This window comes from Mixophyes fleayi, chromosome 5 (genome assembly GCF_038048845.1).
Source record: "Mixophyes fleayi isolate aMixFle1 chromosome 5, aMixFle1.hap1, whole genome shotgun sequence".
Lineage (NCBI taxonomy): Eukaryota > Metazoa > Chordata > Amphibia > Anura > Limnodynastidae > Mixophyes > Mixophyes fleayi.
The window spans coordinates 182,439,389-182,455,139 of NC_134406.1; the positions used below are offsets into that span (position 1 = coordinate 182,439,389).

General features: G+C 38.2%; 1 long non-coding RNA gene across 1 annotated transcript; it reads right to left on the reverse strand.

The window, feature by feature from the left end:
• Positions 1 to 6,183: 6,183 nt before the first annotated feature.
• Positions 6,184 to 15,531, reverse strand: LOC142157785 (uncharacterized). The gene is made up of 3 exons (XR_012692630.1): positions 15,425 to 15,531; positions 8,836 to 9,147; positions 6,184 to 7,491 (listed from the first exon to the last, which is right to left on the reverse strand). It is a non-coding gene; the product is annotated as an uncharacterized LOC142157785 (long non-coding RNA).
• Between the last annotated feature and the right edge of the window lie 220 nt (positions 15,532 to 15,751).

A 15,751-nucleotide genomic window follows, 5' to 3' on the forward strand; every position in this document is an offset into this window, starting at 1 on the left:
TATTTTATAGAAATTTTAATTTGGATGTAATTAAAATTAATCATTGAACTCTCAGTGCATGTTTTACTTTATGTTTTAACCTGGTTGATTTTATTTTCTATACAACTCACCATGATGTCCTTGTTGTAATTATAGTATATCAAAATCAAACGGCATTTAGACTATTTGATCAAATCCACCAACATGTCATCAAAAGTGGAATAGTTCTACAAAACAATTACTCTTATAAAATAAAATTCATTACTCAGTAAAGGGTGGGCTAAACATTTAGCAAAGTACTGGACCAACAGAAGTACATCCAACTACCGGAGTGGAGCAGCATAGTTACTTGAGATTTGATGGCATAATTTTTTCACATTTACATTAAAGGGCTCTGTACTAGGGCTCCCACCTCTCTTCATTTTCTCAAACAAACCTCTGTTTAACTACCTTAAGTAAAAACCTTCAACATAATGTTAAGATCTGTCAGAGATACAGGACTGCATCATGAATCTTTTATTAGCCTCAGTCGCATCAGTAATGTGGCTTCAGATTGTTTCCTTGGGGATCAGGTAGTTCCATTACTGGGTGCAGCCATGTTGGAATCAGCTGTTAAATGTTTTAATTCAGTGCATCTTAGTAACAGCTGTCAATCATTCAATTTGGCTGCTGCTATTGGATACCTGTGCTTTAAAGGCTTCATTTTCTTGTTTCCTATGCTAGTTATAGTTTATCTCTGCTATTGTGTGCTTGTCTCTATAGTTCTCTGTTTGGATATTTTGGATTTTGACCTCAGGCTTAGCTTTTTAGTGTTTGCTTCTACTTTGCATGCCCTGACCTCTGGATTTAATTTTGGCTTCGTTTCAACTCTGCCTGCCACAACCTTTGGACTGCATTTTGAACTTTGCTAGAACTTTGCCCTGACTTTGAGTTTTGATTGACTTCTGATGTACACCATTCTTTCTGGACTTTTATTAGACCCTAGTGCCTGTTTATCTTGGGCATTATCGTGTCACGTCCTAAGCTCCTTGGGCCTTCCCATGTTACGTCCTAAGCCTGCACTACCTAGAGCTTAAGACCTGGGGCACCCAAGGATTGGTTAGCAACTCGCACTCCGTAAGAAGAGTGGCTGTTGTAGGTGAAGAACTCTGCAAGTTGCTGGTTCTGCAGGTCTTAGAGTTGGCATACCACCATTGTAACGCATAGTATGTTTTTTTTCCCTTATACTCAGCTTCCTTTTTCATTTTCATTGTTTATTGTTGGTAGTTTCCTACATTGTTAAAGGGGAACATTGCCTAACCCTTAAATTTCCCCAAACTCCCCAGTCAAATAGAAGAATCATGATAACAATCAAATCAAATGTTGCTAAAAACCAAAAGGAAAAATACCAATTTTAGGTACATAAACCACAGCAATGAGAGTGTGAAATCTAATATGTTGAACCAAAGTCATATGAAAAAATCATGCATACAATGCTCTAGCCCAATGTAAAGTTAGTAGATAGTTGAACATGGAGTAAATTAAATGACTTACAGATATGATTAGAAATGTTAATAAAATATTATTAAATCTCACAGTTTAAAAGGAGCATTTCAGAAAGGATCTACAGGTGATTTTTTTAAGCAGTTCCTTAAGGATGATCTGTAGTAGAAGTTTATAGACCTGATCATTCACCCACTTTAACCCTGTTATATAAGTACTTCATTTTACATCTGATTAATATGTATTGTATCTATTGTCCTCAAATGTTATTACCTTTCCTGTGTCCTTTGAATGCCATTTCCTTAGTGTGGTCGAATCTCTGGGTAATGTCGCTGACCAGCAGGTGATGCTTGCTCACAACTAGACAGCAGCTGATAGTGCATGAGCCAGATGAAAATAGGACTAGACAAAGATGTAGTCAGGGGCAAGTCAATGGTCAGGATTGGCACCACAGTTACCAAGTCAGAATAAAAACTGAAGGCCAGAGTCATGAGCAGACAGTAATGAGTGACTAGGACAGCAAATAGCAAGTACAAGAATGGTCAAGAACTAGTCAGGTGAGGAACTTGGTAACTACAGATAGCTATACCAATAGTAATGTGACGTGAGTGTACTTTTAAACTTCAGCAAGTTTGAAGTTGATGTGCAGGTGCACATTCAGAATACAAAACAAAAAATAAATGGAAGAGGGATGGGCTTATGGCTAAGCTGACATCTAACTCCAGAAGTGAGGACACCAAGCCAGATAATGCCACTGCAAGCAGCATATTACACCTTGCACTTGCCATTTTTTCTGATTTGTTTTTATTGGGGATTTTTTATAATTATTATTATTTATATAACACAATATCATTTATATAGCATGATATTTTCCTCAATAGATTATTTATCTTATATGTATTTACGCATACAGTCTACATATATGTTTGGATTACATAGAAAAGGATTAGAGGTATGAAATGCCATAGCATATTTAATGAGAAATGTATTTTCATACAAACAATAAAATATTGCAAATGCCAAAATAATACTAAAATATTGATAAACATAGCACACAAATGACACTTACAGATAATAACACTCTGGCTCTGTTTCTCTCAATCATGAAATGTATGGTGTAGGAAGAAGGAGAGTGGGAAAAGAGAACATAACAAAGGGACGGGAAAAAAAAGTAACGGAAAAGGAAGTGAGCTAAAAATAGAAAAATACTGTCCATCGGGCTCTATTGTGTAATGTAAATAAAATAACATTCAATGATCACTCCAAAAAGATATTAGAAGGGGCTAGCTGGGCTGGGGAGCATAGTGGACTAACTTAGGCTGAGTTACTGGGCCACCTGCATTTTTTCTCTTTAAAATAGGCTGCTGAGTCAAGTCTTGTCCCCAGGGCTAACATTTGCCAGTACATCCCTGGATATTAGCCAACAAGGATATGCTTTACAGTCAGTGAACCCTATAATATTGCTGGCAAGAATAACAGTAACTACACTAAATAAAATAGGATAACTGTAGCGCACATATAAAGGTTTCAAAACTGTGTTCATAAAAATTTAGCATATATAAGAGAATTTGATTTATATGCTAACAGAATTTTGAAGCCTCTATATTTGTGTGTGTTACAATTTTCCTATTTTATTTTGTATTGTGTACCATGTTTGTAAAATAATATACTCTTTAGAGTATATGAAAAGTAGAGAACTAATAAAACTAATAAAATAAAAATATTTGCAAAAACAATAGCTTATCCAGGGTTGCCAGGTCTTGAGAGACCTAGCATGTTTGACAGTTTCTCAGTTATTACTAACCAGCTCATATGTCTTTTAATGTCAGTGAAGTCTATGGAGGGAGATTTGCACATTCTACCTATTGTCTAAATATATGGAAAGTAGTGAACTAATAAAATTATTTGCAAGGAATTACTTCATACAGGGTTGCCAGGTCTTCAGGGACCTAGCATCTATGTCATTATATGTTTCATAGTTTCTCATTTATTACTATCCAGCTCATACGTCTTTTAATGTCAGCAAAATCTATATAGGGGGTTTTGCAAGTTCTTCCTATTGTCTGACTAGGATTAACGTCAGGACAAATCTGCTTATGTAAGGAATAGTTTTCTTAATTAAATCTCCCACATACTTCATGTAGTTAAAGGATCATCTAGTTGAGCCATGACAATAACCACCTAACAATAACCACACCAAATGTGCAGAGTGACACTGTTTTGACCACAACCTCTCAAGTATTTATTTAAATATCTATTGGCATTATAAGCAATCTGATCTGGGACGAGTTACCATCAATATAAGACTTTAAGTAGATACATGGGTGACTTTGTCCATGTTTAATACCAGTCTTGATTGTCGATTTGTTATCTATAACGATTTTACCACCGACTGAATTTCCAATCAGCATGCCGATTCATGCCTACACACTATACATGTTTTAAACGATTTTCACATGATTTAGCATCCAGGCTGTGATTTTTTGTCTGTCGTAATATCATCTCAAAAGATTGTGACCCTGTACAAACTGTGCAGATATATGATCTCCAAGCAGCAATATGCTAAACAAATAAAAGGCTGAACCCCAGCGTTCACAACACCTACAAACAAAGATTCAGGAAAAGGAAATACATATCATCACCACTCTTTCTATAGTACAGCTTTGTGTATAGTGTACGTTCATTAACTCCATTCATAAATGCATTATTACTATGATTTATTTTAATATAATGGCCACAATAAATGAACAGAAAGCTCATGTTTTTTTGCTTTTCGCTATGGCAAGAACACTGATAGTACAGACCCGGAGGGAACAAAGAACAAAGAATCGGACTTGTTGGACCAAGGAGTGGTTCCAGAGGAGAGACTCCTTTTCACATATGCCCCTGCTACAGAAGATACAGGACAACAATCTTGATGACTTCAGGAATTTCCTGCGGATGAGTGATCCAATAATCCTGGAGCTGCTCCAGCTTGTCACCCCACTCATCCAGAAGAAAGACACTCAGTTAAGGAGACCCATATCTGCAGAGCAGTGATTGGTTGATACCCTAAGATTTTTGGCCACAGGAAGGAAACAGGTTGATCTCAAATACAACACAGTAATTTTCTGCAAGCTTTTTGTTTGAGCATACCTGAGACCTGTGAGGCTATCAAACAAGCTCTGCATGAGCAATATATTAATTTTAGTGAAAGAAATAGTCTGATTTTAAACAAACTTTTTTTTATTAAAATAGAAACAGAACTTATCAACATATTAAAAACAACACAAACAAAATATATACATTTTGCAAGCAGTAAGCATTCCACTGTATACCAGCATACAGTAGAAGTATAGTAGTGAATGCAGATTTGGACCTATAGGCTGTTGGGACATGGAACCCATCTCTGCACATCAGAGATGGGTTAAACATGGGAAAGCTCAAACAAATATTTATGAGAATTGAGGGCAAACGTGCGTTTCCACTGCATGGCAGCAAACAGTGGAAGCGTAGAATTGAGCCTATAGGATATCAGGACATGTAACCCATCTCTGCACATCAGAGATGCTTGAAGATGGGAAAATCAAAGCAATATTTTAATTAAAATAGGGCACACATAAAACATGTGAATACTTACAAACAATACTTTAGTCTCAAAAAGCCATCACAGTTGTCACAGATGTTCATAAAGTTAATGTTCACTATTTTTCAAGTAGTGTAGTGGTGTAGAAGCCCTGTAGGCAGGAGGGGTACTTATAAAGGAAATATTATGGGATGGGCGCAAAATGGGGAAAGGGATTATACATACAAAAGGGGAGTGATTTGAAGATGAATAAATATAAGAGTATATACAATATAAATATCTAAATAAATGGACTGCCAATATAGATATTGTATATCAATCTTTTAAATCTCCTTCCTGACTGGGGCCCGGTACCAGCTCGCTAGAGACGTGATGCAACACTTGATACGTTTGACCGCGATACTCAGAAACGGCCAGAAGAGTCAGGAAACTCCTGTGACGTCAGGAGGTGTGTTTTGCATCGTAATAGGCTCCAATGCCTTTTGTCACTCTCAGTGACTTCATCCGGGGGTGTGGTAATTGTCCGGGAAACTTCAATTTATATTCTTACTGGCCAATAGAACTGTAGTTTCTAAGAAATCAATACTATCAAAAACATGTATAATTCAAACCTACGGGATTATTTCTTTGTGTGTACATCAATAAATGCCAAATTCAAACATCCTAACATTTTTCTTAACATTTTTGGCACCCACCCTCCCACCGCAAGTGTACATTAACAAAAACAGTGGCATTGATTTAAACAGCATGGGCACATATCTCCAATGAATTTGCTTAACAGCTATAAACCTTAATTCTCTTTTATATAATGTTCCTGAGGGACAGGTAATTCTTATTCCATACTGCCTCTGATTATTCTATGGAGTCAAATTGAATAAATGCACTACCATCATATACTACTTTATTACTAGTTAATATCAATCTTCCTTTTTGTGCATCTTGTATCTTCTTAAACAAGTGATTTCCTAAAGTAATAAACCTACAAAGACCTAGTGGGGCTAACGTTCTCATAGTGAAGATCCATTTGGATTATTCACAATTTAACCTCCTTCCAAAGTCTCCTCCGCGCCACTCTTTTTTAAGTTGTTCTATGGTCATAAATGAGATGCCTGACGCATCTTATTTGTGAACCTCCTTCAAGTGATTAGACAGGCTGTGTGTCTCAACTCCCATTTTAATATTTCTAATGTGCTCAGATATTCTTGTTTTGAGTTTCCTTAAGGTCCGCCCAATGTACTGCAGTCCACATGGACAGGTGACCAGATATATAACCCCTACAGAATCACAGGACATGTTCTCTTAAATTTGATAACTCGCATTAGTACTCTTAGACATAAAGGCCCCGAGTCATTAAGGAGACCAAAGGATAAAAAAGGAGTAACTTTGGGCAAAACCATGTTGTATGTTGCATTGGAGGGGGTGGTAAATTTAAAATGTGGGGACAGATTTAAAGTTGGGGTAGGGCATATCCTAGATCAACTTTAAATTTCAGTGTAAAAATAAAGCTATCAAATATTTGTCAGTTAGATGTAAAAACAGACAGTATTTAACTTATGTGCAAAATAATTAACTAATTTGCACCCCTTGCATTGTGACATGGTTTGACCCAGAAAACATTAACTCCTTTTTTTTGCCTTACTTTCCTTAATGACTCAGGCCCAAAATCTTGTATTGGTTTTATACTTTTAATCGTAGAAGTTCTGCATGGTAGACAATTGTTACAGTAATAAAACTGAGGTTTTCTGGTTTCTTTTGTTAACCGGTTATCTTGAACAAATGAAATTTGAGGTAAATGACTTTGCACCAATTTCTGTTTTAGCATATGAATACTTACAAACAATACTTTAGTCTCAAAAAGCCATCATAGTTGTCACAGATGTTCATAGTGGTAATGTTGCCTATTTTTCAAGTTGTGTAGTGGTGTTGAAGCTCTCGAAGCAGGAGGGGTACTTGTTTGGCTTCCCATGACAGGATGTTGCCTGTGGAGTGGTAGCGGATTGAATGTTTGAGAGTGGACTGGCTGAAAATGCTCCTGGGTGTGGGGATTTTTTCAAAATAGTGTCTTGTGAGAGATCCCACCTCTGTGCCTTATTAATCATATCATTAACTTAACATTCCATCTCCATTTACATTTCAACATGCATCCTTCTCATTTGTTGCCAGTGTTGCCCCAAGAAGCCCACATTCATTTGGTTCCTTTGATATTAACTGGGTCACAGACTCTATAATTTTTCTAGTAAGAGCGTGGCTTTGCTTAAAGTCACTTGACTTTTTTCCCCCCTTCTGCCAGTTGGATTCACTTGTGACTAGGTGGCTTTAACAGTGTCCTGTGTGGGTTTGATTGTGGTAAGCTGTGTGGGTATATTAGTGAGTTCCAGGCTGTCTTCTGTAAGCTGGGTGACGTGTGGCGTTGTCCCACATCGCTCTGCCACATCACAGAATGCGGCTTCAGATAAAACAGCTGACTGTGTAATAAAAACAGAATGTAAACTAGTTAGTAGGATAATACATTCATGTATTGATTTAACATTACAACAATCTTTCTTACAGTTTCCTGCAATGGTTGAGAAGGGCAACCCATTGCTCAAATTTTTGAAACACTTTGAAATTTCCCCAATTGTTGCATCGCCATAGATGGCAAACGTGAGAATTTTGCCACCCTAAAAAAGTGGTTTCTGTTACTTCAACTACAACAGATACTTCAGCATTTTTCTGATGGCGATAGTGGATGCCAAATATGAATTTTTATTCGTGGACGTTTGTAAAAATGGTAAAATGTCAGATGGAGCATTGGAGCAGACTCTTTTCCATGACAAACTAAAAAACAATTCCTGAATTTGCCACCATGCACCGAAACATAATTTGGACAAAATTTTGTTTTTGTTGCTGATAAAGCCTTTACGCTGAAACAACAATATATTAAAACCTTATCCCCAAAAGTCTAACACCAGAAAGGAGGATCTTTAATTATAGATTGTCAAAAGCAAGGCGAGTTGTGGAAAATACTTTTGGTATATTGAGCAACATATTTAGGATTTCCATTGCGCCATAAATCTGTGCCAAAACAAAATAGATAAGATAGTGATGGCTTGTTGTGTCTCACACAACTTTCTTAGGCATAAAATCTCCAGTGTGCACAGCGCACCTAGTGTTACTGAAAATAATATAGAAGTAGAGGAAGCGATAGGGCTAACACCATTTGATCCTTCACAGATGAGTAATGCCAGCCACATGGCAAAGTTAAATAGGGAGGCTTTGACAGACAATGGATGCACTACTTGCTGGTATTGACAAAGCCCAGTCTGGAGGCGAAGAATCTAACGTCCCTCTGGTCTTCACCAGGGATCTCCGCAAGGGAGTTTGGATTTAGCTGCGAGTGACATGCAGGTCTTTGTTCTCCAGGAGGGCTTCGGCGAAGTACCAGAATGCTAATAGATAGTCAGGGAAGCCAAGTTCAAGCTGAGCGGTCAGCGGGGTACCCAAGGAGAGTCCAAAAGGATGGTCAGATAAGCAGAAGTGAAATACTGGAAAGGAGATACAGAGCACAAGGGAGAATCTGGAGACAGCATTATGAATAGCCAAGTCAGGAACCAGGAAGTCAGACCGAAGGTAGCGATGAAAAGGAAGAAGGCGACGATCCCTGTGCGGACAGAAGAACACAGGGACGGTGCATGACAGACTTATTTAGAATATTTTAATGGTGAAGGCGTTGTGTCCTGGAAGACTGACATTGTGTAATGTATGTACATTCATATAGTATGTTATATTGAATAACTCATTGTCAGTGACATGGAACATAAACAATTTACGCATTAACAATGTTGCATGTTTTCTTACTATACCACTTGTTGGTATGTCGTCTGTAGAACATCAGGTGAGGAACTGCTCTTCATCTCCATGTTGCAGGTAGACTGTCTTGCAATTTCTTCATCACAGATGAAATGCAGGAGGTCAAATTACCACAACTTGGGCACATGAATATCTTCAGCCCCTGATCTTTTGGAGGACTCCAGTCCTCAAGTTTTGGATCTTCCCCTTGACCCACACTATGGTTGCCCCTGGATAATGGGGAAGGCTCAAAAAAGCGAACAAAGCTCCAGATTCAAAAAAGGTGGTCTGACCTAAAGAGCAAGGAATAAAAAGGGGGCTCAAAAGAATCAGAGCAAACATTAAAAAAGTGATTATTAAAAGCAGTTATTAAAACTTTGTAAAATTAGTTAATAAATGGTGTTAGTAATTAATGGTATAAATAACGATTAATATGATTAGTAGAACTTGGACATCTATTTACAGAAAGAGAAGCGCGCAATGAAATGTGCTGCGTATCTATACAGATATTAAAAATAAAAGATGATGTGCCAACTATTAAAAGAGAATCCATTGTCAGAAATTTTGGAAATAAAAGAGGAACAGAAAGAAGTTTAAAAAGGCTAAAAACCTAAGATTATATTAAAAGTGGCTTCTATATTTCAGTTGGTATGGACCAGCACGGCAGCATGCCTGGCCAGAACCAGGAGGGACATCAGCATAAAGTGATTTCAAGCAGTGTCCAAGGTGAGCAAATGGTTGTAGTCCCACTGTTTAGATATCATTGTCATATCTGACAAAAGTTCAGAAGAAGAAAAGGAGGACACAAGCACAAACATTGATATAACTTCTAGTGATGGAAAAGTTGTGGTCAAGAAGATGGTAAAGCTGAACGAATATTTTAAAGAATTGAGAGCTAGCATCAATGGTGTTAAGAAAAAGTTCCACAAACTAGAGAAAAATTACCTGAACTTGTTAAACATGTATGGGAAGGTAATATTTCAAGTCTGTAGCCAGAGTGACCGTTTAAATAATAATATATAATACAGAAGTTTACATTTCATTTACTAGATTAAAATTAAGCTGTAATGCAATGTCTGCAGTTTGATTTTGGTTTTTTTTTACAAGTTTTTACCAAAATGTGAATAATGTTTACAAATAAAAGATATTGTAAACAACTTTCTGGTTTATTGGGTGCACTTGCTAATTTGGTAGGCCTGAAATAAAGGCAATAGCAGTAAACATTTTTTTGGTACAGACACAAGGTGGGCGCAGGTGTACATAATAGGTTCAATTATAAAAGTAGACATATCAATCCATATACTCTGCCATTATGTTTAGAAAATCAGAAAATCACATACACACAGATGTGGCCATAATCAATTATAAATGTAGACAAATTATTATGTATCTATATACAGGGCCGGATTAAGGGGGAGGGGGTCACAGGGGGCAAGTGCCCCGGGCCACCCTCTCTGAGGGGGCCCCCCGGACCAGGTGTGTTGCTGCCCCCAAATGTCGGCAGCACATGGTTCCGAGTGTAAGTGCTCTGTCGGCACTATCAGCACAAGTAAAGCTTTTTCTTTTTTTTTTTTGAGTGTTCAGGGCTTCCGTAGCTGCCGTGTAGATGACAGTGTGAGGAGGAGCAGAGAAGAGCTGCCCTGCCTGTCAGGCAGAGCCGTAACTAGGGTGGTGCGGGCGGTGCCGTCGCCCCGGGCGCAAACCCAAGAGGGCGCAGCAGCCGTCCGCTACCATCCCCTCCCCGCCGGCATAGTAAAAAAAAAAATTACAGCAGTGTTAATAAAGATTTAAAAAAAATAAAAAAAGTCACCTGACCTCCCGGCGCCTCCCGGCAGTCTCCTCGCTCCCACTGTATGTCGGGCGTGACGTCATCACGCCCGACGTAATTTTCAGTGAGGATTCAGCGAGGAGCACTGCTGGGGCAAATAGGAGCAGCAGCAGCGCAATACAGGAGAAAGAAGAACAGAAGAGATAAAGGCGATGGAAAGGTAAGTGAAAATGTATTTATATTATGTGTGTGGACAGTCTATGTATTTGTAGTGTGTGTGGGCAAGCTATGTATTTGTAGTGTGTGGTTAAGCATTGTAAAGTACAAAAAAGAGCTTGTACTTTTGGGTGGAATGGTTTATGGTTCTCTCCTGTTCACTTTAGGAGTGTCTACTGTGTGCTGTTTCACAGATCCTGAAAAAAGTCACAATGCCCCATTGTAAGCTGCTGCTAGCAGCAAAAGGGGCACCATGGTCCTGCTATCCCTCTAATGGCTTCAGTTTCTTCATCTATGCTAGCCATCCTGCTAGATTTAAATCCTGGGCGTAACAAGCTGCATTTGATTTTGAGTGCCGACTGTGCTGAAAGGATGCTTTATATTTTGCTGCTATGTTCTGTAGTGGGATTGAAAAGTGAGGGAGGGTCTGCCTCTGGGTGTTGCTTTGGCTACTGCTCTCTGCATTAAGGTGTGTTCTGTTTTTGGGTGCAATATTTATATTTGGGAAGGGTTCTGCTTCAGGGTGCAAAGCTGTATAATTCGGGGTGATTTATAAAATGTATCTAATAATTTGTAATTATTTGAGTATTAAGTGCATAAAATATTACAATACCTATCACTATATATTTTTTGCATACATATCAGAATTCTTTCAGTACATTTCTAGCCACACCCACACATTAGGTTGGCCACACCCACTTGTCATATGCCACTCCCACTTAGATGGGGGGCGCCGGTGCCCTGTCTCGCCCAGGGCACTAAAATGTCTAGTTACGGCACTGCTGTCAGGCATAAGGTAAGTTAAGATCTGGGGGGGGATGATGTGTTTGTAAGAATGAGTACTGTATATAAATATAGCGTGTGTATATATTGTGTGTGCAGTGTATATATTGTGTGTGTGTGCAGTGTGTATATATATTGTGTGTGTGTGTGTGTGTGTGTGTGTGTGTGTGTAGTATATAAACTATAGTATGTGAGTGTGGGGGGCCAGTATATAAATATAGTGTGCATGGGGGCGGTATGTTAATATATGTAAGGGAAGAGGGTTCTTAATGTAGTATGGGAGGTAGGCTATTTAATGGTGGAGCGCAGGTGGGGGCTAATTATTTAATGAGTGCGATTTTATTTGTGGGGTGATGGTGGGGCAATTTAATTTAATATTGGGTCCTATTAATTTAAGATGAGGTGGTTTGGGGCTATTAATTGAATATGGGACTGATTTTGGGAAGGAGGGCTAATTATTAAACGGGGTGCTATTGATTTATTAACAGGACTGTTTGGTGACTCCTAAAGTTTATGAACCTTTTTTACCTTTTTTTTTCAAAACAGGGCCCCGACATCACAGAATCTACACAAACAGCAACTGAGCTTAAGACACCAGCAACCACAGGTGGTGAAAAGTGACAAGAACAGATAGGAGAGAGCAGGACCATCTTCCAACTGTCCTCATTATAGTGGGACAGTCCAGAATGTGGGTGACTGTCTCACTTAGTCAGGATTTGGTCTGACTACAAGGACAGTTGGGAGGTATGTCCTAATTCACACTGTTTTGCTGTGATGGCAGAGCTGCATGCACCTAACAGTAGTGCACACAGTATTGCCTGTTTATTTGTCTAAAATGAAGACCATATTACACAATAGGGGGCCCCCCTGTCTTAAGTGCCCCGGGCCCCCCAGAACCTTAATCCAGCTCTGTCTATATATATATATATATATATATATAAATGTATTCTTACTCTGTGATTATGTTTAAAAAAATAAAATACACAAATGTATGGGGAAAATAATAACAGGTGATACTGTTAATATAATAACACAGAATTGAAGAGATGGACACATGTCAAATCAGTTAAAAAATGATAGTTTAATGAGGATATGTACTTTCCCATGTGTTAACAATGCATTTTGTGTACACTTGCATACAAGAAGACATAAATGATATATGGAGCATGTAAAACAGGTTCATTATTGCTTGCCCATTAAAAGAACGCTATTCCCATTTGCTTGACGTTTTGGCACCGCACCACATGGGAGACATAGAGACATCATAAATTTAAATATATATGCCCAGAAAGGTGTCGCTGTAGGAGGAACTATCGGCAGTCTGTCGGGCAATTCGTCATGAGTACATACACACTGCAGGATTGGAACGACTTTGTTCCAGCGATGAACTAGAATTTTAGTCTGGTTTAAAAATATTGTTCAACGATATGATGGGCTTTGGCATGATACTCGTTCATCGTTGCAGCTTACACAATAATGTGATATCGGGCCAACCGGTCGTTTATTGTCTGATTGACCCGATAATTGGCTGAAATCACTGTAGTGTGCACCCAGCCTTAGACTTGAGATTGTTGACTAGACACTAGAGATTGTTGTTTATGGCTCCTTTAAGCAGACTCATTCAAAGAGTGTGATGGTTAGATGGTATGAGCAGCCTTTATCTAAGGAGTCTAAAAATGCTTAATGCTTGAGACACTGTAGTTATTCTGGATAGATTGTAAAGTTTGCATTACTTCAAATCTAATTAAAGATACACATTGGCAAGACCCACTGGGGCCACCACATGATGCCTGCTGAGTTCAAGACTGAAAGGTCGTGTGTCATGAGGAGGCTAAACTTAGTCGGGCAAGCAGAGGGCGCAGTGGTATATGAGAACACCCACAATGAGATTTCGACTGTTGTGTGAAAGTCTATTAGCTATGAGATTTAAGCTGCTTTTTTAAAAATTAGGTACAGCCAGGCCACCCCTTAACCAGTGGAAATATATGGTAAATGTATTGATTCTGGAATGGGCATGCCAACAAATAAAGTCTAAGAGGAATATTTACTAAACTGCGGGTTTGAAAAAGTGGAGATGTTGCCTATAGCAACCAATCAGATTCTAGCTGTCATTTAGTAGAATGCACTAAATAAATGATAGCTTGAATCTGACTGGTTGCTATAGGTAACATCTCCACTTTTTCAAACCCGCAGTTTAGTAAATCTAGCCCTAAGCCGCTCATTTAGAGTTGGTCGTATAATTTTTTGTGTAAGATACACATTTCTGTGCAGCACATGAGCACAGAGATGCCTACGCTTACATCCATATCTAGTTTTTGGATATACTTGACTATTGTCCCTTTATGCCTGGAGAGGCAGAAACAGTACGGGCAGGGCTGGACAAGAAAGGTAGTTTTCACATAATGCAGCACAATTAGATATGACCACATGCGGGTGCTGGTGGGCTGGTGCAATTATTTGCACTGGTGATGATGACTATCGGCTTTTAATTGGCTGATTATGTGTTGACCCCTTCAGCTGATAGTATTTAAATATTTATATTTTATATTATATATAGCGCCAGTCTATATACATTACTTATATTGTTTGTACCACTGGTATCTAATGGAGATAATGTTCTCTGAAAACCCATGTGTGGAAATATAGAAAAACTAATCCCAAGGTACAATATCAAAGGACTTATGTAGGTCCAAAGATACTAGCATTATGTAGAATTTACTTTTTATTTGGTTCTCCATTTCAAAGACACGTTGGAACATTTAGGAAAAGTGCACCAGGGAGGTCTGAATAAAAGAAATTATAGGATAAATTGTGCTTTATTAAAAAAATAATAATAGCCAATTGCTCAATAACAATATCCAACTCTTTATTCCTATATTAAACGTACACTATTCTTATACAAAGAATTATAGCACATAAGGGAATGGCGAAACATGCTTATTGTGAATTGCCTCTAAAAATAGCATCACTTGACAAATATAGGAGTCTTCTAATGTTATAGAAGAAATCAACCTAATTAGAAACAGCAGTAATACTATTCCACTGATTATGTGACAATAAGTGAGATTATGTGACAATAAGTGAGGGACATTATGCATTCAAGCAGCACTACAAGGATCATTCAGTATTAGGCAACTGGTCAGGCTGAGGATGATGCAGCAGACAATCTCAGAATTACAAAAGGTGCATACTACATGAATTGAGTTGTATTATTTAGATATAAGAATGGAAAAGTGTGACTGTATCATTTATAAATAACTGATGGTATAAATTTATTTAAAGGAAATAGTGCAGGGCGCTTATTTATATAATTGCAAATGTACTTATTTTTTATATTGTGGGTATGTTGGTAAAAGAGATATCTTTATTTCTGAGACCAGGGAATGAAATTTGTTTGCATTATCTGTGCTTGAGGAAATGCATGATTTCTGAGGTATATATCTGATACAAAAAGCCTTTGTGGAGGAAGTCTTTTGTGTATCATGATATGGGGAAATGACTTGTTTTGGGTTTTGTACCTTTCTTTGGGAATGTGTATTCTGCAACTGTCTGAAGAAAGGACGCATGTTAATCTCATGTTAATTAGACCTTTTGATGTGTGAGGGTCACCTGAAGGCACATGAAGGTTTAATTAGACTGCTGTTAGATTTCCTGTATCTAAAATAAGATGTAGGAAATCACAGCAAGTTTTAGGATATCACAATGTAAATGTTGTTAGCTTTGCATTTCATGTAAATCCATGTTAGGTAAACAAATTGCATCCTGATTCCATAAATAGCTCAAACCTCAGTGGGCTGGCTTACCTGTAGAGCCGTGTTCAAATCTGTATAAAAAGCACTGTCTTGTATTGAAAATTGTTCTTCTGACCTGATCACCGATACCTTCAATCAGTGTGACTGCAAATAAACATCACTTGCTTCAAAGACCTGCTTGAAAACTTGCTTTTCAGCACTTCCATGCAGAAAATCCTATGACCTACAGATTAGACTCAAAATCGAATCCGATTTCAGCTGTCTGAGGTTTGGAAACAGCTTCCCAGCATCACTGCTCTGCCCGCTATCCAGCAGCTCTGGCCATTGTGATTAAGCCAAGGGGGATCCATCCACAGCAACCCTGATCTATAGGAAGAG